General features: G+C 39.6%; 1 long non-coding RNA gene across 1 annotated transcript in view; it reads right to left on the reverse strand.

The window, feature by feature from the left end:
* LOC132376397 (uncharacterized) overlaps window positions 1–24,030 on the reverse strand; it is a 339,237-nt gene that overhangs the window by 93,400 nt on the left and 221,807 nt on the right. The gene's annotated exons all lie outside the window — the stretch shown is intronic.

The following is a 24,030-nucleotide window of genomic DNA, read 5'->3' on the forward strand; positions in this document are numbered from 1 at the left end:
TAAATTCCACCTGTGCAAGTTTCTAGGCCTACCTTGAACATGTTGTATAACCTTTCCGAATCTTAGCTGCCTCATAAGTAAAGTGTAATAATGATAATAAAAAACAAATCTCAAGGGGTAATCTTTATAGGATCAGATGAGATAATAAATTTTGGAAAGTAAGAAACCCCATATAAATATGTCATCATTACCTAGCCCTGAATAGCATTAATAATTGTTATTGCTATTATTGCAACTGACTCTATAATTATTTGATTCAGTATTGCCAGATTTAGGAATACTCCTGTCCAGATCTCATTTCTGAAATATAACACTGCATCTAGAAATATTATTTATTATTATTAGAAATGAAAATAACTGTTAGGAACTGTAACTTGTTCGTGTTGACAAACACACCCTAAATAATTAACTTGAAGTTCTTAGTTCTTAAACCTTACCCACATGAAGAACTGTGTGACATTTAAAGAAATTGTTTAACAAAGTCCAATATGTGGAAGGCTTTTTACAACTGGATTTCTGTAGAAGATGGGCACGGCATAATTTGTCTTTTCATATATTCAAGTTTATTTTGTGTAAGAAGTAGTCTCGTTTTATATTTTACAGGAAAGAGAAAAATGGGGATAAAGTTTTTGTCTGTCACTCATAATATTTATTTTTACCGGATTAGAGTCTGATTGGGTAGAGAATGCTGGGCATGGAGAGCAAATGTTGAACAATTAATTGCTCCATTCCTGTAGGATCATTTTACTTCCACGGTTAGCACAGCAGTTCTTCTGAGATCACCTAATTGGCATTTAATTCTAGGCTGAAAGCACAAAATGTCCTCTCAAGCCATCCCTCCTCATTTATGAAAGCCAAAATTAAAGATCCTAATGCCCAATTTTCATGGCATACTGAGTGAAAGGAATTGTCAAGATGCCTGACTTGTCATTACACCAGAGGGAAATATAAATTGTTCAAGTGAGCCAACCAAAATGATAATCTGTGGATTATATAGCAGTTTATCGCATAGGAGCCCAGCTGCTCCACAGTAAACCCAAACTGTACAGTCTGCGATTTGCTAGTCTGGAAATGAGATGGAACACTAATGTCAAGCTATTCTCTTGGATATACTCTCCAAAAATGCCAGTAAAACATGGTTTCCTGAGGCTTTTATTTCTTTTCCCCATACAAGTCTGAAAAGAAAAGAGATTTAGCCACCGCAGGTCCTTACCCTGTTCAATGGCTCAGGCATAGATGCTGGCCCTGGCTGCCCAATAACCTACTCCTTCTCCACAGAGGACCAGACAGTCATGGAGAGCAAATCTACTTTCTCTTCCAGCCTTTCACATTTTTGAAAATCACCATCGTGTCACCTGCAAATGTCTCTTCTCCTGGATGAACATGCCAGTTTCTTTTTGTAGTGTGCTCTAGAGCGTCCATCACCATTTTTTTTAATTGGAGTATAATTGCTTTACAATGTTGTGTTCGTTTCTGCTGTACACCAAAGTGAATCAGCTCTATGTATACATATACCCCTCCCTCTTGGACCTCCCTCCCACCCACCCCCATCCCACCCATCTAGGTTGTCACAGAGCACCAAGCTGAGCTCCCTGTGCTATACAGCAGGTTCCCACTAGCTATCTATTTTACACATAGTAGTGTATATATGTCAATCTTAATATCCCAGTTCATCCCACCCTCCCCTTCCCCCTCTGTGTCCGCATGTCCGTTCTCTACGTCTGCGTCTCTACTCCTGCCCTACAAATAGGTTCATCACATTCCTTCACCATGTTTTTTTGCTGTCTTCAGGACCTCATTAAATGTGTCAATGTTAAAGTGTGCTACAAAGGAAGTTAAGATAATGCTTCAGGCATGATCTGGTCATCATGGGCAGTAATGACAATGAAACCTCCTTGACACATCATATTTCTATTATTCTAACTAGAGTATATTAGCTTTTTTATACCATCTCCCACTATTGACTTGTATACAGCTTAATGTCAACTAAAAATCTTATTCCGGGCACAGCTTTTAAGTCACAGCTCTACCATTAGGCTTTTGTTCTACTGGAGACAGGTAAGTCATCGGTTTGTTCTGCTTTGTCCTTTCTTAGACGTAAGTAAAAGCTTTTATGTTTATTCTTATTAAATTTCATCTTTTCTGAAATACCCATAAATCTATAAAGTTACCGTCCCTGTCTAATTTACTACTGAATTCCCCTTTAATTCCTGGCATATAATAAACACCCAATACATTTTTTTTTTAAACAAATGCTTGGGCTTCCCTGGTGGTGCAGTGGTTGAGAATCTGCCTGCCAATGCAGGGGACACGGGTTCGAGCCCTGGTCTGGGAAGATCCCACATGCCGCAGAGCAGCTAGGCCCGTGAGCCACAACTACTGAGCCTGCACGTCTGGAGCCTGTGCCCCGCAACAAGAGAGGCCGCGATAGCGAAAGGCCCGCGCACCGCAATGAAGAGTGGCCCCCGCTTGCCGCAACTAGAGAAAGCCCTCGCACGAAACGAAGACCCAACACAGCCAAAAATAAATAAATAAATAAATAAAAAATCCTTCCCTCTACTTAAAAAAAAAAAAAAAAAAAAACCAAACAAATGCTTGAATAAATAAATCTGTGCCATTGTCCCAGGCTACTAAGATCTTTGGGGGTTCTGGTTTTAGTAGCCAATGTATTACCTTTTGTTCCAAATTATGTCATCCACAAATCTGATCAATAGTCTCTCTACGTTCTCACTGAAGTTGTTCAGTAAAATACTCCACCATTATTTGGTCAAGGACAGAGCCCTCTGGTGCATTTTTAGAGACCTCTTTCCAGCTCAGTGTAGGCCCATTATTAAGAGACTGAAATGAGAGAAATGAGATTGCCTTTTGCGAGTTAAACCATAAATCAGTACCTACATGCAGAGCAGGGATAGCAAAGTCGCCTTAAAAAGAAGGCATGCATCCAGGCCTGTATGATGTTCCCAATACCTGATCGAAGGTACTAACTTGTCTTAAGAATATGTCAGTCACAAGTGATTGGGGAAGAGGGAGACAGTATTGACGATCGCATCCAGTCTTTGTCTAGAGAGCAAGGCCCAGTCAGGCCAACTACAGGATGTCTGCTTTGGAGATGGACAACACAAGGCTTTGAGACCTTGATGCCATTAAACACTGGAACGGTTCAACTATCTCCACCTGCTCTGATTTCATTATCACCAAGCTGCCTGCCACCTACCTTGTCATTTTGTGACTTTGGGTAACTCACATAAACGTTGTGTTCCTTTGCTTCTCATCTGTAAAATGGAGATACTCACCATACCTATTTTGTGGAGTTTTTTGTGAGGATCAAATGGAGTCTGGCTATACGTACCCCTCAGTACATGCTAGCTAAGGAAGGGAGAGTGAGTGTGGGTTAGACCTGTATGAGAGTCCTGACAGACTACTTGGTTGATATTCACGTTGTAAATTAATAAATTGGTATGAAGAGCTTTGTTCACATGAGGCAGATTCCATTAGTTAGAACTGGGATGCAATAAATAGCATATTCAGGAGTTTCTTAGCCTGCACGTTTGAGGTCTTCTGATAACCCAGAGAATGGAGTCTCCTTGGCAGCCCCTGCCCTTACTGGGCACCTTTCTTTTCAAATTTCTACAGAGTATAGTTTGATTTTGTGTTTTGACCCAATCTGAGAGTCTTTGTATTTTCGATGGGGGTTTTAACTCATTCATATCAATTATCAAAATTAATAATCTGATATCAATTATATGAGCTTATTTTATTTTTCTTACTATATTTTATTTTGTCTTTTGCCATGTGAACCACAATTTCCTTATTTATGTTCATCTTCAAGTGACTTAAAATATAAATGATATTTTTAACTCCTATTTGGGTTTCTTTGGGGGTGATTGGAGGACAAAAGGGAGAGATCTAGTTTTTTCAGCCTTAAACAAGGAGAAATCTCCCGGAGCCGGTTGTTTGCTAACAAACAGGTGGGGAGCTTCTCCTTGGTGCCCACTGTTGTCTGCTTGTTGGTAGAATCCCAGAATAAGCTTTCATTTTCTTCTTATACCAACAGTGCAGGACAAAGAACCCCCAGAGTGCTTTCAACTCTCATCTCTGCCTAGTGCTGGCCTTCATCCCAACTGCAATGTCTTCTGCTTCCCCATTGACCAAACTGCATTATTAGGCTGAGGGTTCCAAAGAAATGTAGGACGAGCAGAGGAAAGCAGGGAGGGAAAAGTGTGGAATGGCCCTGGAACTTAAAAAGCAGCTCATTTGTAGGAAGGGGTAACTTCTTTCCATTAGCCTATGGAGACACTGTATCTTTGAGGCAGGAATACCAAAAACACCCTACCATCTGACTTCTACCACTGCACCCCTGATCTGCTTCTGGTGGTGGAAGTACTGCTCGCAGCCCAACAGATTATCAATCACATATTCAGTCTCCATCACAGCTAGATTTTCTCATCTTTCCGCGTTTCATGAGTATTGCAACAGGAAGACAAGGAAGGAAGAAAATTAGGCACATCTCGTCAGTGATCAAATTCCTTTCTGATTTCTGCTATTTCCCAGGATAATGTATTGTGAACATAGAGTAGTTTCTGTGTTGTTCTATAAGCCCATGAAAGGCAGCATGACATAGTGGTAAAAAGCATAGATTTTGGAATCAGACTGCCACTGGCTCAAATTCCAGGTATTGAGATGTGTGACCTCCAGCAACTCATGTCACTCCTATAAGGCTCAGTTCTCCCATCTGTAAATTGGACCTAATAATGCCTAACTCAGCATTTCTGTAAGTAATAGAGAGAACATATATAAGGGGTTTACATTTTAAAGTCACTCAAAAATTATATTTATTAAGGTGTCTTCAAAATACTGTGATTAGTTTAGGGATTCCCCAGCTTCCTCTCTCTTGTCAGCAAGAGATCTGGGAAGGATGCGGGGTAAACAGAGCCCAGCCCTCCTGCTCTCTCTCACTTCAATCAAAGCAGCTCTGCTTCCATCTGTTGTGCTTCTATATGACATTTCTTCTAAACAAAAAGTCTCTGGTTAAAACAAATTTTAAAATCACAGTTGAACAATCCAATGGCTCACAAAGACTGGGAAACCGAGAAATATACGGGGGCTTTATTATTTGCAAAGGAGCCTGTGCATTCACCCTGGTGCATTCACCCACCAAGGAAAGGATGCCTCCCTTCTTCCTCAATTTCTCTGCAGCTCTTTAGCCCATAAACCAGTTACTCCATCATTTTACTTATTTATATTTAATGTTTTAAATTTATCTTTTTCCTAGAAAATGTGGAAATATACATAAAATAGGAAAAACATTTAAAGATTATTCCTGATCTGGGAATTCCCTGGCAGTCCAGTGCTTAAGACTCCATGCTTCCACTGTGGGGGGGATGGGTTCGATTCCAGGTCAAGGAATGAATATCCCGCATGCCACACAGTGCAGCCAAAAAAAAAAAAAAAAAGATGATTCCTGATCTTACCATTCAGAAATAAACAATATAATGTATTTTTACAGGGACTTATGCATAGATTTTGGTTTTGTTTTTTAACCGAGTTATGCTTGCACATCTTATACAATTTCTTTTTATTCTGCTGTTTTCATATAATATCATAAACATTTTTCTATATATCTATATTCCTTCTTTTAAATGGCACTGTAATATTTCATCCAGTGGGTGTCCTATAGTTTACTTAGCCTTTCCCCTATAGTTTACTTAGCTTTTCCCCTATAGTTTACTTAGCCTTTCCCCTATAGTTTACTTAGCTTTTCCCCTATAGTTTACTTAGCCTTTCCCCTATAGTTTACTTAGCCTTTCCCTTATAGTTTACTTAGCTTTTCCCCTATAGTTTACTTAGCCTTTCCCCTATAGTTTACTTAGCCTTTCCCCTATAGTTGGGCATTAAGATTGCTTCTAACTTTCTTACATTTAAATAACATTATGATGAATATGCACATGAAACATTTTCTAAATTATTACTTAGGGCGGTTTCTTTTATATAAACTCATAAAAGTAGAATCACTGCATCAAATAGCGTAAATAATTTAAAGATATCGATAACCTTTGCTTTCTAAAAGCCATATAAATTTGCACTATCTCACTCATAGTGTTCCTGTGTCTGCTTCTTGCCCTCACCAGCTTTGGTAGCCCATATTATATTTTCCTACGACTAGAAAGTAACACCCAAAGAATAGAAAAAAACACAAACTACCTTCAGATTTTGTTTTCATTTGTAGTAATACCAACCTTTATAAGCTAAAACTAGATACAACAAATGAGAGTAAGTCTGATTGTGATTACATTGTTGGGAATTTAATTCTAGCTTCCCCAGGTGGAAAGCTAATAAAGATATACCTATAGCTTAAAGTAATATACGTGATTCAAGAAAAATGACATTACTCTCCTTGCAGACTAGTTCTTTATACTCTCTTACCATTCTCTTGCATTGGAACCTGGTGAAAAATTATACAATTGGATACTCATAAGATTATGTGCAAACATTTACTTTTATCCAAAGGTTGTTTTCAAGGTTACATCTGTAAAGTCATGAAGTTCTGCTGGTTTACAGAGTAACATATAAGCTACCTGAAATAACAACTGAAAATAAGTGGTAAGGAGCACTGCTACATGAGCCTTTATTTTTAATGGAATGTAGATAATCTCTAATTTTTCTCCAGAACAAAGACTTGAGCCTAGTTGGCAGTTAACTGCCATAAAAGAGTACTAGAGTGCCTTTCACTCTAGAATGCACCTTCCCACAACGAGAATACTCAAACAGTATCAGAACCTTTTCTAGGTAGTCAGGTAGAAAAAAGCTGCACATTAAGGAAAAATGCACAAGAGCTGAAGCCAAGCTTTCCGCCCAAATAGTGAGGAAGATGGTACCAGACATGAACAACAACCAAAAAAATCTCAGCCACTGGTGCCAACAATTTTCAGTGACCTCTCAAGGAGGGTTCCTCTTATATCCTTTGACTTCAACCATACCTGTGCCATGCCGCATCCTTGAGGCCAGAGCTGGTGAGACAGGTAATGATATTACACAAATATCTGTTGGGTACTTTTTAACTCTAAAAAGGTTAAGAATTGCCACTTTATGTCTCCAATTCTAAATTAAATGGAAAAGTGGAAACTAAGAAAGCATAGCAAAGCTTTCATACCCCCCATGTTTGTTCATAGTATAGATTAATACAATGTATTCTCTGTCCCCCAATCATATTTGAATAGTTTTCAATTTTGTCCAGCCAAACTTTTTAATCAAACAAGCAACAAAATAGACTTTTCATCCATCTTCTTTTAAAGCAGCTAAAGAAAATGAAGTGTCCTGAAGGCAGACCACCAAAGGGAAAAAGACAATACAGAAAGAGCTTGGGTCATTCACAAGCTAAAAGATCAGACACAGAGAGACTGACAGATAAGACCAAACTTAGCTTTCTATGACATCCCCCTTTCTCTTCCTTTGATTACTGATGATTTTGGAATCTTTTTCAATAGATTTCTGTCCCATTTAAAGGGACATAGATGCTATTATAGATAGTTTCCTGAAAACTACATGTTAAATGATCTAAAGTCATCACTGCAGTAGTTCATAGCCTTGGTCATGCATTAGAACCACTGGGGAGCTTTTAAAAACAATGTCCCAAGCCAACTAAATCAGAATTCTGCTTGGGCAGCATGCTATGCCCAGGCCTCAGTATTTTTTAGCTCCCTCAGCATTGAGCTGTGTAGCTAGAATTGGAGCCCGTGTTTCTGTGGCATAAAAAGTAATAATCTCATAAGACCCTGATTGGTCACAGTTGTTTATTGTTCAGATTGAAAAAAAAAGTGATAGGGAGGGACTAAAAGGTATATTTTAGGAAAGGGAACTTAGAGATAACCTAATTTTATTCCCTCATTTTAAGTGTTAGCAGGGAGTCTCCTTTCCTTTAATATGCAAATTCTAATGACTTTTGAATCACCCATGCTTGCAGTTTATTTACCAAACCTCGTTTGTAAAGAATTCTCTTTCTCCAGATACTTCTCAGAATCCTCAGATAATGTGCACACCTTCCCTGGGTCCGCAGTTCACACTTTCCCCAAGTCCCTTTCCACCTCAGCCAGGCATTTGACTCCAGGCTGCTTGCCCTCCTCCTCTGAAGACCACTGGCTGCTCAGCCCTCTCCAAATAGCCCCCTCCCAAACACAACTCAGTCTGTATTTTCTCCACCTGCAACTCTCAACACAATTTCAGTGCTGATTTGGGCTTGAAGAAGAACAACAACAAAAAAGCATCCCATAACTGCCACTTGTGAGGCCACCCTCAAGGGTACAACCTCTCCCTATTCAATCCTTTCCTTCCCTCCCTTCCTTCCCTGGGGTCCCTTGTGTCATCTCATGGCATCGGAAGAAGCACCTGGTTCTTAGCCATCATCCCAAATTACCCTAAAGGAAAGCAATCTGCAGCCACGCCATTATGCAGAGACCATTGGTTCCATTCATTAAGGGAGCAGATTAGCTCATTGGAACCACAACACCACCAAAGCTCCCTCCATGAAAAGGCCATTTACTTCAAATCTCCTTGATCTTCAAGAATAAATCCATTCAAACTAGCCCAACCTTAAAGGAAATTTTATTGGAGAAATAACAGGGGTATTTATTTCACAGAAGTCAAGAATCAGCAGAACAAAGCTGGGTCTCATGAGCACTGGAATCAGGAATCTGGAAAATCAGGACCTCAAGTAGTTTTCTCTATTGGTCCAAGATCAGGTGGCCTCTTTCTTCCTTCTTTCTACACACAGAGACATAAGGGAGCATCATGGATTTGGGAGACTCTATAGTGCCATTTGACTGTAAGGCAGGGCACCAGCTGAGGAACAGACTGAACATGGGGTTGGAGAAACAGTCAAGGCTTGGCACATCTCAGGCACCCAATCAATATATATGGAACAAAAACAAACAAGCAAACGAAACAAACAAACACACACACACACACACACATACAAATATATATATATATATATATATGGAATAGATGCCTGACAATGACTTTTGTTTGGGAGATGTTGTCAATTATTTAAGGGCAAAGGACCAATAGGAAATTGATTGGTGATCAGAAGAAATATCTGGCTGGCAATAGATATTTGTATTACCAGCCTGAAGTAGTAGTTTGAACACCGAGTCAATAAATCACACAGGGAGACTACATAGAGAAAAGAAAAAAGAGGCTAAGGACAGATGCCTGGGGATACACTGGCATTTAAGGGATAAGTAAAGAAAGAAGAAGCTGAGAAGGAGAATGATCAAGACTAGTGAGAACAGTAGGAGGAAAACAGAGAGCAAGCAGCGCTGCACAAACAACAGCAGATGCGTCTTCAAGAAGAGAAAGTGGAGAAAAGAGACAAAGGCTGCCCTGAAATCAGTGCTGGGAACCAAGAGGCTCTTTCGCTGCTCTTGATGAGCTTTGGCTCAGAGGTGGGCTGGGAAGAGGCCAGGGTGTGTATGCTGGCTTGAATCGGCCGTGGGAATGTGGGCAGCGGGTGGGACCACTCCTAAGAGGGTACTCTCCTTGCTGTTTTCACACAATCTATCTCATCTAATCGTCACAGAAATCCTGTGAATCAGGGATCCTTATTCCTATTAATAGATAAGAAAACAAACTCGGAGAAACTTTTTTAATAATCCAACCTCCATTTCTGATAGTATAGCGGACAGATATTTTGTCTGCACACAACCCTCCTAGAGCAGAACTAAAAATGTTCATTTTATTGCTATATTTCATGCCATCCTGTATGATAACTATAAATATTTTAATATATTTAATATTAGCATTTTTAAATTTCCAAGGTTACATAGCTAAAGGAGACATTGCCTATATTCAAACTGCAATCTGTCAGACCAAAAATTCACATTCTTTGTTGGTTAGTTGCTTTGGGGGGATTTTTTTTTTAACTTAAATAGTACAAGTTACAATTTAAAATGCCAGAAAATATCAGGTTTTTCTTCTCTGATCCTATTTCACATCATTTTTCAAGTGTTGAAATCAAAACTGAGCACTGTTTTCTAAGCATAATCTGAGCAACACCAATCTGCTCCAGATGATTGCAGATCTACTGAGTGTTTTTTCCTAGCATCTTCTCTGGAACTGAAGTTAGCCAATTCCTTACTGTTCGAGGCCTCTGTAACTATCAGATTGTGCCTTCAGTTGTATTGAAAGTTGATCCAAAGTTCAACTAACTTCATTTCCTGCTAATCCATACTCCCAAATCTTCTTTTTATCTTTCCAATGGCTATACACAATTAGGACAGGCCTAAAGCTTGCATAGGAATCCCGGAAAAATTCATTTTGGGTCAAGCTCAAGGTTTGAGGGGTCTTATGTTGATTAAAACCTTTGTAAATGAGTATGAAGAGAAGAGAATGATCCCTGACTTCACCCACGCTGCTAAGGAAGATGCTGGTCAAGGTACAAGAGTTACCCAAAGCCTTGGCCATGGCTACCTGCAAACTACCCCAACTGTAATTAATCCAGAACCTGCCTGGTCATGCACTGGCCAGGGAAAGGAGTCCTGGAATTTGTCAGAGATAGGTTATTGTGAGAGAGAAAAATAAACAAATGGGAATTTTCTTTGCTACGTTTAGGAATAATCACTTCTTACTGTTTGCCTCTCCATTCAAGCACGAAGAATGAATGTCAAGAATCCCATGCCAGCCTCAGGAGGAACAAAGCACAGGGTTTTACTCTGAAACAGACTAACATTCAGCAGAGCTCTATAGCAAAATTATTCTTCACATTCCCCACTATGTATTTTACAGGAAGAATATGATATTGGGCATGACCATGAAATCCTAACATCCCAATGTATGTAGTAATCACCAACATAAGTAATGTGTGGAATAGGTGTGTCTTCTGATCTTTTTCAATGAAGAGACTGAATTTACAAATTCATTTCATATTTAGAAAACAAAACTGGGTATACAATAGGATCAAACTGTTGGAAAATACACACAGATGTGAAATTCTATCAAATGAAAGTGAATATTATAATTATTATATTATAATAATAGATTATTTAATTTATTTTTTATTTTTTTAGACTACATTCCATTATAGGTGATTACAAGATAATGGGTATAATTCCTTGTGCTATACAGTAAATCCTTATTGCTTATCTATTTTATATATAGTAGTTTGTATCTGTTAATCCCATACTCCTAATTTATCCCCCTCCCAGTCCCTCTCCCCTTTGGTAAACACAAGTTTGTTTTCTATGTCTGTGAGTCTGTTTCTCTTTTGTATATACATTCATTTGTGGGTTCTTTTAGGTTCCACATATAAGTCATATCACATGGCATTTGTCTTTCTCTGTCAGACTTATTTCACTAAGCATAATATTCTCTAGGTCCATCCACATTGCTGCAAATGGCAGTATTTCATTCTTTTTATGGCTGAGTAATATTACATTATATATATGTATATATATATACACATATTATATATCATATTATATACACATATATATATTATCTTCTTAATCCAATCATCTGTTGATGGACACTTGGGTTGCTTCATGTCTTGGCTATTGTAAATAATGCTGCTGTGAACACTGAGATGCATGTATCTTTTCGAGTTAGTGTTTTCATTTTTTCCAGATATTTACTCAGGAGCTGAATTGCTGGATCATAGGGTAGTTCTATTTTTAGTTTTTTAAGGAAACTTCATACATTTTTCATAGTGGCTGCACCAATTTGCATTCCCACAAATGTAAGTGTAAGAGGGTTCCTTTTTTTCCTCACCTTCTTCAACATTTGTTACTTGTAGACTTTTTGAGATAGCCATTCTGACAGCTGTGAGATGATACCTCATTGTGGTTTTGATTTACATTTCTCTAATAATTAGCAGTGTCGAGCATTTTTACATGTGCCTGCTAGCCGTCTGTATGTCTTCTTTGAAAAAATGTCTATTCAGGTCTTCTGCCCATTCTTTGACTGGATTGTTTGTATTTTGATATTGAGTTGTATGAGCTATTTATATATTTTGGATATTAACTCCTTGTCGGTGGCATTGTCAACAAATATTTTCTCCCATTCCTTAGGTTGTCTTTTCATTTTGTTGACACTTTCCTTTGTTGTGCAAAAGGTTTTAAGTTTAACTAGGTCTCATTTGCTTATTTTTGCTTTTATTTCTTTTGCCTTGGGAGAATGAGTTAAGAAAATACTGCTATGATTTATGTCAGTGTCCTATGTTCTCTTCTAGGAGTTTTATGGTTTCAAGTCTTACATTTAGGTCTTTAAACCATTTTGAGTTTATTTTTATATATGGTGTGAGGGAATGTTCTAATCTCATTGCTTTACATATGGCTGTCCAGTTCTCCCAGTACCACTGTCTTTTGAAGAGACTGTCTTTTCTCCATTGTATATTCTTGACTCATTTGTCATAGATTAATTGACCATAGGTGCGTGGGTTTATTTCTGGGCTCTCTATTCTGTTCCATTGATCTATGTGTCTGTTTTTTGTGCCAGTACCATGCTGTTTTGATTACTTTAACTTTGCAGTCTGAAGTCTGGGAGGGTTGTACCTCCAGCTGTGTTCTTTTTTCTCAAGATTGCTTTGGCAATTCTGGATCTTTTGTGGTTCCATATATATTTTAGGATTATTTGTTCTAGTTCTGGGAAAAATGGCAGGATTATTTTGAAAGGGATTGCATTAAATGTGTAGATTGCTTTGGGTAGTATGGCCATTTTAATAATATGATTCTTCTAATCCAAGAGCATAGGATCTTTCTATTTCTTTGAATCATCTTCAATTTACTTCATCAATGTTTTATAGGTATAGGTCTTTCATCTTCTTGGTTAAGTTTTAAGACTATAGGTCTTTCATCTTCTTGGTTAAGTTTTATTCCTAGGTATTTTATTCTTTTTGATGCAATTTTAAATGGGATTTTTTTTCTTTCTGATATTTCATTATTAGTGTATAGAAATGCAACAGATTTCTATATATTGATCTTGTATCCTGAAACCTTGCTGAATTCATTTATTAGTTCTAATAGTTTTTGAGTGGAGATTTTAGGGTTCTCTATATAGAATACCATGTTGTCTACAAATACCTCTTCCCCTTCCAACTTGAATACATTTTATTTCTTTTTCTTGTCTGACTGCTGTGACTAGGACTTCCAATACTATGTTAAATAGAAGCAATGAGTGGGCATCCTTTTCTTGTTCTTAAATTTAATGGGAAGGCGTTCAGCTTTTCGTCATTGCATCTTACATTGACTGTGGTTTTGTCGTAAATGGCCTTTATTGTGTTGAGATATGTTCCCTCTATACCCACTTTGATGAGAGTTTTTATCATGAATGGATGTTGAATTTTATCAAATGGCTTTTTCAGCGTCTATTGAGGTGAATAATAGATTATTCTTAATTTCCTATTTATATGTCTATATTTTCTAAGTGTTAAACAATGAGCATGTTATTTTTACAGTAATCGCAAAGTAAATGTTTTTCCACAGTCATTTTTTCATGGTTCACAGTTATTGTTTGCATCAATAGGTTATAGGGCTACAAGGAGGTCAGACAATGTGTGATTCAAAGATCAGAACAGGGACTAGTGAAAGTTCCAGAAGACAGATCTGGATCAGTATAAGGCTAAAGTTCCTAATAAGTCAAGCTCTTCACCAACAGCAAGATCTACCTCGGGAAGTAATAAAATTCAGTTTTTTTTCTCACTGCTCCCTCTCTATGCCCACAGACAGACAGAGGATGGAGAGGCTGCACCCAAGAGTCAGTATGACACAGACAGCCCCACTGGAGAGACTTGCAGCCAGACAGAGATGCTATTTCCATGTTAATAAAGAATTAGCAGTGGACATTTTGCACAGAATATGAAAGAAAATAATCCTTGATAGTAATACAGTACATTAAAATTTTCTGTTACATGAACTTTGAACTTTTGCAGATTAGAGACAGAATTTTTGGTCAGTAGTAAAAAGAACGTGAAACACAAATAACAATCTTTCTACCCAAACACCTGTGACAAGAATGATATGGAGTAAAAGAAGTCAGCAAAGTCTAGACTATAAAACAGGAGAACTCCTCCTGCATTACGGCAGAGGTAACCTGGATGAGTGTTTCCACTAATATTTTTAATGAAGATAAACTGGAAATTAATAACAGAATCCTAATGTGTGATTGATGAATTTAAAGTCTACTGAATTAAATCCTTTGGTAAGACATAAAACTTTTTTTTTTTAATTTATTTTTTATTTTTATTTATTTATGGCTGTGTTGGGTCTTCGTTTCTGTGCGAGGGCTTTCTCTAGTTGCGGCAAGCGGGGGCCACTCTTCATCGCGGTGCGCGGGCCTCTCTTGTTGCGGAGCACAGGCTCCAGACGCGCAGGCTCAGTAGTTGCGGCTCACGGGCCTAGTTGCTCCGCGGCATGTGGGATCCTCCCAGACCAGGGCTCGAACCCGTGTCCCCTGCATTAGCAGGCAGATTCTCAACCACTGTGCCACCAGGGAAGCCCAGACATAAAACTTTTGTTGCTTGTTGAGGATGTACTCATTCTTCACAAATCTTTTCTATTGTTTTCAAACTGCTAAGGAATAATTTCAGAAAGATTCGATACGCAGCTATCAGGACTGGGTAGATCAAGATTCTCATGAACACATTGAGGAAAAATAGGAAACAAAACACTTGAAGAAGTAAGGTTTGCCAAAATTTCTGACTTAATGCACAAGTTAGAGTGAATTTAGCAGAGTGTCAATCACACTTTCCAAAACTCCAGGAAGAACATTTCAGACCATGACTAAAGAAAGTTACTCTTTAAAAAAAAAAAATCACAGTTCTAGGTCAATTAGCATGTGACCTTGATACTCCTTTGCAAAAGACAAATCAACAATCTATTCAATGACAGTGTTAAACAGTGATATCTAATGGCTCCTGTGCACCAAAACCTCTGTTTACAAACTTAATACAAATATCTAATTCTTTGAAACATTCCCCTGATGGAACAGATACAGTAACTAACTGGTGTTCTGCATAGCAGTGCCTCAGTATTTTCCCACATATAACAGAGCTCTTACTAGTCCTAAAAGCCAGAAACATGTTTTATGAGATCTCAGTTTTCTCTAATTACCTAAATATATGACTGAAAAATCTAACAAATTTTTAAAATAAAATTTATTTTAAACCAGTTTATTTTGTAAAAAGAAAAACATACCCTTTAGGGTAGTAAGGAGACTCTGGCAATCCCACTAAAGTTCCATAATTCCAGGAAGAATTGTGAGACTCGCCTTTTAAAAGTTTGGCACCATGGTAGTTTCATTCTCCTTGCACCACACGTATGATATAATTTTCAACAGGTAAGCACTCACTGCCTGGAGGAATGAAGCCAACCTCTCTGGATCAACTGAACACAGCGTTACTGGGAGCTTCTGGACCGCAGTGATAGACTACTCGGTGTCAGCTGTAGGTGGTAGATAACTATTGGATTGATTCAGCCTGGGCCCCAGGTGGCTAATAGTATTTGAGAATACTAATAGTTTTTTAATTCGACTGACTTCTCTGGGAAATACTCAGAATCATTAACTTTAAATTGAAGAATAAAGACAGTGAGCAAGAGTCTACAAAGGGGACTCCTGCCACCGTACTGTTTCATAAAACACCTTTATTTTAAGACATTTGGGAGTGGAAGTGGGATAGTAAAAGAAGAGAAGATGAAACACTTCTTTCAAGTTCAAGTGCCGTACCCTGGCTCCTCTTAGAGAAAGGCTCTAAACCGAAATCAAAGAGCACTTTCTAAATGTGAGCAGATTTGGTATAGTTATATGTACCTATTCCCTAGGGAGAAAGTATAAGTTTAATTAGACTCTCAAAAAGGTTAATTACCCAAAAATGTTAATAGTCACTGCAATGTGTGACCTAATTTGTGAATTCATGGTTTGCAAGATTTAATTCTGTTTAGTGAAGAAGTCTAATTAAAAACAAACACAAGGGCTTCCCTGGTGGCACAGTGGTTAAGAATCTGCCTGCCAATGCAAGGGACATGGGTTTGAGCCCTGGTCCGGGAAGATCCCACATGCCTGGGAGCAACTAAGCCCGTGCGCCACAACTACTAAGCCTGAGCTCTAGAGCCTGGGAGCCACAACTACTGAAACCACGTGCCACAACTACTGAAGCCTGCGCGCCTAGAGCCCGTGCTCCACAAGAGAAGCCACGACAATGAGAAGCCCATGCACCGCAAGGAAGAGTAGCCCCCGCTCACTGCAACTAGAGAAAGCCCGCACACAGCAACGAAGACCCAACATAGCCAAAAATAAATAAGTTAATTAATTAATTATTTTTAAAAAACAAAACAAAAAAAAACACAAGCTTGTGTCCAGTGTGACACAGATGCCTGGTCTCAGAAGGATATGTTCACTTGTATGTCACATATTTCAGGTTTCTGCAGCTGTGAGTAATAAAGGTTTTGTGGTTACATCAGAGGCAAACCTATGACTAGGTACTCCTTTTCATAAATTAGGAAGTTGGGATTAACATATATGCACTACTATATATAAAATAGATAATCAATAAGGACCTACTGTATAGCACCAGGAACTCTACTCAGTACTCTGTAATAACCTCTATGGGAAAAGAATTTTAAAAAGAATAGATATATGTATATGCATAACTAAATCACTTTGCTGTACACCTGAAACTAACACAATATTGTAAATCAACTATATTCCAATATAAATTATTTTTTTAAAAAAGCAGTTGTCTCTTACCATATTCATTCATTCCAAAAATATTTATTGAGCATTTAATGTATGTGAGACACTGTTCTAGATGTCTGGGATACATCTGTGGAAAAAACAGAGATTTCTGCCCGTGTGGAACTTGTATTCTAGCAGAGCGAGATAGACAGTAAACAAAAGACTTAATACATGAGTAAAGCATATAGTATGTTAGAATGTGGCAAGTACTATGGAAAAAAGAAAAAGCAGATCAGGATCTGGAGTGCCAGGGGTGGGCTTGGGTTGGGTTGCAATTATAAACAGAATGGTCAGTGAAGATCTCTTTGAGGAGGTCACATTTGAGCCACGACAGGTGAGTTTCTAGATAAGAGCCCTTCTAGGCAGGAGGAACAGCCAGCGCAAAAGCCTTAAGTTGACAGTATTCCCGGGGTGCTCCAGGAAAAGCAAGGAGGCCAGCATGGGTACAGCGCAGGGAGCAAGGGGGGGAAGCTATAGGAGACGGCGTCAGAGAAGTAATACAGGTGCAGCATTCAAGGCCTTGGGGGCCACTGGAAGGGATTTGGCTTCCATGATTTCACTCTGAGCTTGGGATTCACATGGCATCCTCACAGGTCTTTGTGGCGCAGATGGGTGCAGTTTCCTCTGGACAATCAGTGGTGACCTACAGGCTGCTTTTGAAGGATGGTCTCACCCAGCATGGACAGAAGTACAGAAAAGAGGGCTCCTGTGTAGACCGTGGCTGGAGGTTACTCAAGGCCAGCTAGGTGGTATCTGGATCCTAGCACTGCTCCTACCCACAGTATCCCTCCAGGTCCAGACCCGGGTCCCTCTTCTCACACACTTTACACCTGCCCATGCTCTCATCTCTTTCCTTCTCCCCAGCCCAGAGAATCCTTCCTAACCTCGGGAGTGGGGGGAAACCTGACTCTTCCTCATGAGAATTTTCTTCTCCATCAGTTTCTATGCATTGAGGTCTCTCCCCTTCCTCCTTCTCCAGATGTAGGCAAAATATTGACTCAGATTTTTTTTTCCTATTTCTGTGTGTCACTTCATTCCCAAATAAGTGGAGGCAACAAATGCAGCACACTTGTCTAGGTAAGGAAAAGGACAAGCCACAGGGTAAAAAGGTATATCAATACCAAAGCACACCAACGAATATTTTTAAAATACTCTCAAAACATTTATTTCAGACAAATCATTTGTTCAACAAACTTTTACTGTACACTTTCCACGAGCCAAAATATATGCTAAATGTGAAGAGCCAGCTATGAATGGAGACTAGTCCCTGCATCCAGGACCACATAGGCTAGTGGGAAAGGAAGATGGGTGACAATAAATTACAGCATGTGAAAGGTGACAGTATAGCACAAAGCATGCACAGACAGAAGTTAGTCTCATGAAGACAGCATGCAGTAATTTGCACTGTAAGCGTGATTTTTCTAACCACAGGCAACTGCTAGCTAGTGCTGGTCATTCAAGTGAGGAGATTTAAGAAAGAGGCACTTTTAACCAAAATAAAGAAGTGCTAGATTTCCAGCACTGAAGTACAGAATATCACATTTCGCAGGGACTCAGGTCTGTGACATGAGCAAGTCCTCCTCATGCTTTAAATGGAGACTAGAAAAAAAAGTTGTTCATGGAACTCTTTCGACACGTCTTTATCCAGTGCAAAATGTGCTCCTAAAGTGAGGAAGCAATCTAGTAGGAGTTGAAAAGTCAGTTAAGATTTTGATGGGAGGATAGACACCGGAAACATAAAACTTGATGGACATGTCAGGAGAACGTCAGCACCCTGGTCAGCTCTTCTCAATTTGAGTCTTCATCCTCTCACAAGTCATGTTTCTGTGTATATGGTTCACAACACACACTTGCAAATGATGACTTCCCCACAAAGTACGGGGGGATTTAGGAACATTTTTCCAGTCCCAGTTCTCTGGGGAACCAGTGTGGCTAAGGCAATTTTTCTGCTCCTCGTCTGTATGTCCCATGCCTCTCTTTTCCCATCTCTATATAGGGATGCCTGGTTCCTGCCTCAGTTTCCTTCTTACTCATCCGAAAAAGCTCTACCTTTGCTAATGGATGATGCCAAAGTATAACGTTTAAATACTAAATTATTATCAAATGACACTTTTGGAAAGTTTTAGTTCTCTCCCCCTACAGTTGCCTTTGCTCTTTGGCAACCTGGGAGAGCCTGGACGAAGCTGCAGCTTTCTGTCTTTTTGACATGACTCTCCATTTGGAGGCTCATGAGTCTCTGCCAAAATGAGCTTTATTCTTCTGTTGAGATGAAATGAAATGTGTAAACCCCTTTTTGGTTCGGAAAAGGCACTTTCTGCCTGGAATGTGATCTGAAAACAAACTCTCATTGCATAGCATTAACTATCTCTCTAGAAACAGGAACTTGGGACTGGAATGGCTAATCATGAGATTCCCTCTATCAAGGTGGCTACATGGGGATACAGACAGGCTCCTAGAAAGCACTGTTGGAGGACAGAGGAGGAAGCATTTAAATCAGCCTTGAAGGGCCAGCAAAGTTTGCCCCCAAGAAAAGAATTATGAGCTGACTTTTGAAAAATGGGAATATGTTTTTCACTAGGATGACATGAGACCCAGAAAATGATAATTAAAAATTTCTAAGACTGCTGAAGGATATGGGTGAGGGTTCAGACTTCAAATAAGAAAAGCAAATTTTCCAAAGATGATATCATAAAGCAGGGGTTAATAAACTGTACTTGTGTCACTGGACTACATGGACTGATAAGGATTTGAAGAGGAAATGAAGGGATGACCAAAAAGGCATAGTCCCTTCCCTAGTTCACCCAGAGCAGCTTCGTTGTACATATTGTGGTTTCATCAATTAAAAAATCCTATTAGAAAAACATAGTAAACATATTAATGATTTTTTTAAAGATTTGAAAAACATAGTATTGGAAAATTCATCCTTTGTCTCTTTAAACACAGCACCATGGTAAGCCATAGACATTCCTCTGAGAATATTCTACTGTGAGAGTTAGACAAACGTGTGTCTGCATGTCCTGACCTCAACGTGGGGCACCAGCACTTTCTGGCTCCTCAGACCTTAACTGTGAAATGATACAACTCCTGGGCCCAAACAGAAAGCTGTGTGAGGTTCAAAGAATAGGAAAGAGAACACTGTGAGCAGTAAGACTGAGATCTGTGGGAAGGGGCAGTGCCAGGCCGTCCTCCCAGCCCAGTCTCCTTTAGCTGGGGCTCATGAGCAACAAATTGCCCCTCCCTGGCCTTCTTTCACCCTGCTGTGGCTTCCTGTTCAGTGTACATTTCAGACCTGATATTAGTCAAAGACTCTTCTAAGTTGCACTTGGCATTTCTACAACCAAGCTGTGGAGTCCCTATGACTCTAACTTTGAACTTTCCGGATGATTTAAGTTCCTTCTTAAAAACACATGTTCTCACCTCACAGGGGTCCTCATAGTTTAAAAAATATGCACAACTGAAGTAATACCATTTCGACTCCTAAAATATGCCCCATATGATGATCAATGATATTTCCTAAATTCTAAAGGAATTACTTGGAATTTTTAAATAAACTGAAAATCCCTGAAAGAAAACTACTGCCCAGGGACAAGACTGAAAAATTATATGTCTTGGTTTTCTGCATCCCCAAACAAATGCAGGCTCCAAGAATCTGGCTGGTATACGGAATTTGTTTATTTCCAGGGCCATTAATCAAAATACATTCTAAATGTCATTCTTACCAAGTAAATATTAATGTACATGAGTCTTTTCAGAGTCACTAAAGGTCTGTTTCAGCTTGCTATGTGGTAATTCATACTGCAGTAACATCAGTGCTAGACTTAGAAGCCAATTAAATTGTTGAAAGATGAGAAAATGGACCTGGATCTTCCTAGAATCCCACAGTGGATTTTAGGAAAAGGAACTTCAGTTCCTTTTCCTGTTACTGTTACTATTACTCTACAGATGAAGAAACCAGAAAGGTTTAGCAGCTTGCCCACAATTACCTGAAACTTTTTGTCCTCAGACCTTATCTGCAAAATGATACTTCTGGCCCAAAATGAATTCAAACCATGGTACAGCTGGAACCAGGACCTGAGCTGAGGGTTCTTCCCACCACTCCACAGAGAATACAAAAGGGAAAAAGAAGAATTAAACCTGGCCAGGGCAGTAGAAGTTCAGGAGGCCACAAGAGCATCCAAGTTATATTTATATTTCTAGTAATTCCCCCAATAGTAGACATGTTTAATCTGAGGTCTATGACAATGAGTCACAGTGTGGGAGTGAAAATGTCAGCACCAAATGGAACAAGTGGGGCCCAAACTGCTGTTCCCAATGCTATTATGTGAACTGGTGCCAGGAGGGCTGCACAGGAATTCCTGGAATTACTGAAAAGTCCAGATTCCAAGGCCCTCAGAGGAGATTCTGATACAAGAGATCTAGGGTGGGATTCAGAAATCTGTGTGTTGTATAACGAATCTATCTGATGCAGAGTCATGTTCAGAACCTTTGAGACCCCTTTTCACACTGCCCTTCTGTTAAAGGACCCTTCCTTCAAGTTCTCAGTAGGATTTTCTCACATAGGGCCAGCTGGGAAAGGCGTGAGATAACCAGAAGGAGTCTCCATGTTTGAGTTGTGGCCTGCTTGTCTGTTTTTCGTTAACAGTGCTCCCTGTGACTCTCACTTTGCACGTGTAATGATGATGAGATGACAACGATGACTGCAACCACAGCAATAACCGTGGATAAAGTCTACTAGACCGGCGCTTCTTAAACTTGAATGTGCATAAGAATCCCCTGGGGGGCTTCCCTGATGGCGCAGTGGTTGAGAGTCTGCCTGCCAATGCAGCGGACGCGGGTTCGAGCCCTGGTCTGGGAAGATCCCACATGCCGCGGAGCAACTAGGCCCGTGAGCCACAACTACTGAGCCTGCGCGTCTGGAGCCTGTGCTCCGCAACAAGAGAGGCCGCGACAGTGAGAGGCCCGCGCACTGCGATGAGGAGTGGACCCCCGCTCGCCGCAACTGGAGAAAGCCCTCGCACAGAAACGACGACCCAACACAGCCATAAATAAATTAATTAATTAATTTAAAAAAAAAAAGAATCCCCTGGGGATCCTATTAAAATGCAGATTCTGATTCAGTAGGTCTGAGATGGGTCCTGAGGCTTTGCATTTCTAGCACGTTCCATTAATGCCAGTGTTGCTGGTCAATGGATGACACTTTGAGTAGCAAGGCACTAGACTCTCTAAAGTGGCTAACTAAGGAGAGCAGAGTCGATTCAAACTCATTAAAGATTCAGCGTCTCAAAAGGCAAAAAAGCAGAGTACTAGCTCCTAGAAACAGCACTATAACCTATCGAGGCAGTCAGGTATCACTGGGCGGTGATTCATAAAAGCCATGAGGGGCAAAATGGCGTCATGGATGGTCTATATGCCAAAGAAACAAAAACTAAAGCAGGCCATTGTGTAAATCTGTCCCAAAGACCCCAGGTCACAGGGTTTTATGCTTGTTCATAAGTTAAGAAAGACCTGCCATCCTTTTGAGTCACAACCTTGTGATTTGTCCTAGCTCCACTAACCCCACAGTTGTTTGTTGCTCCTCGAAATGAACATGAAACTATTCTGGAGAAGCCACAGAAGCAAGACAAGCTTTATGTCACATCTGGATCATCCCCTTCCTTTTACAAATCCCAAAACAGTGAAAACAATCCCCTGCCAGGTAAGGTTCTGTGGAAGAAACACCTTGCACACAAAGTTAATCATTATTTGAACAGTTAAGTGAGCACTAATGACGGTCTCCAGAAAATCAGAAAGCAGTTCTCAACTGAGAGTTAGGTATAGAATCTTTCTAACTACGTTCTCTATTCCTTTTTGTGTTTTTATACCTTTTGCCTTCATCAGACCAGAAAACAGAATTTAGCAAAATGCAGAGCCCATCGTAAGTGATCAGTAAATACTTAAAAACTGATTGATTGGTACTTCCCTGGTGGTCCAGTGGCTAAGACTCTGTGCTCACAATGCAGGCGGCCCGGGTTTGATCCCTGGTCAAGGAACTAGATCCCACATGCCACAACTAAGAGTTTGCATGCTGCAATTAAATGAATAAATAAATAAATATTACAAAAAAAAAGAAAACTGGCATGACTTTTAAAAAAAATTGATTGATTGAATGATACACACAAATCCAGATACTTTTTAAATTTAAAAATTTTTATTACTGGATGCCCCAAAACTTTTAACTAATAAAAAGGATAAGCAAAACTGGGGAGAAATAAAAATTTGGGGGCTAGAGACTCAGTTATATGCAGCAGATATTATCAATTGACCAACCAAAGGGATCTTAGTTCCTCGCAGGGATCGAACCTGGGCCCCTGGCAGTGGAAGCGTGGAGTCCTAACCATTGGACCACCAGGGAATTCCCTCCTCCCTTCTTCTTGACTGGCAAATCCCAATTTAATTCAGGATTTGTTAGAGATTTTTTTCTCTTCATGAAGGCTGTCCCACGGCAGAGGATAAATCAGCTTAAGCCAGACACACAAATCTTATCCCCTCCTGTCAGTGAGTGTTCTAAGCATGGGCACATGACCCTAGGCTGGCCGATGGAATCTGAGGTAAAGTTTTCTAAGACTGCTGGAAAGGATTCTTCTCTGTTGACTAAGACTAGAAAGTTCTGTGCTCTCCTCCTTCCTTCCTGCTTAGGACACCATTTTAGGACATGAGGTTTGGAGTTGCTGTCACAACTTTGTGACCATAAGGCAAGAGTTTATCGAAATGTTCTGACATTATTGAGCATGGATCCAGCCCTTGAATGGGCTACCTCTTAGCTCCTTGTTATGGAAGAAAAACAAACCTCAATGGTCTAAGGCACTTTTAGTGAGGTATTCCACTAGTTGTAGCTGAGAGCATATTACTAATACAATACGCTTCTCCTTATTTGTATGCATATAGTTTAAAATCTAATACAGACTTACCCAAAAGAACAATTAAGAAATCCATGCTTAACGAGTTTTTGAGACAATCATTTATTGGTTTGGGTTATAAACTCTGGATTATAAACTGACACTTATAAAAGGGCTAGCTGAACCTAGGCGCGTACCATGAAAGGTGGAAAAAACCTCACGAGTTTTAATAGAGGTAATCATTTATATAGTCATTCATTCATTCAATTGTAAAGAAAAAACTGTTGCCTGCCATTCTAATTCTACAAGGATCAAGCCATTAGCCACTGTAGTCACCCACAGACGGTGCACCCTGAGGGGAATTCAGGAAGCAGAAAAACAGGAAGCATTCCGTGCTTTGGATATACTGGCTTCTAGATTAGATACATATCTCAGG

Source organism: Balaenoptera ricei, chromosome 12, assembly GCF_028023285.1.
Source record: "Balaenoptera ricei isolate mBalRic1 chromosome 12, mBalRic1.hap2, whole genome shotgun sequence".
Lineage (NCBI taxonomy): Eukaryota > Metazoa > Chordata > Mammalia > Artiodactyla > Balaenopteridae > Balaenoptera > Balaenoptera ricei.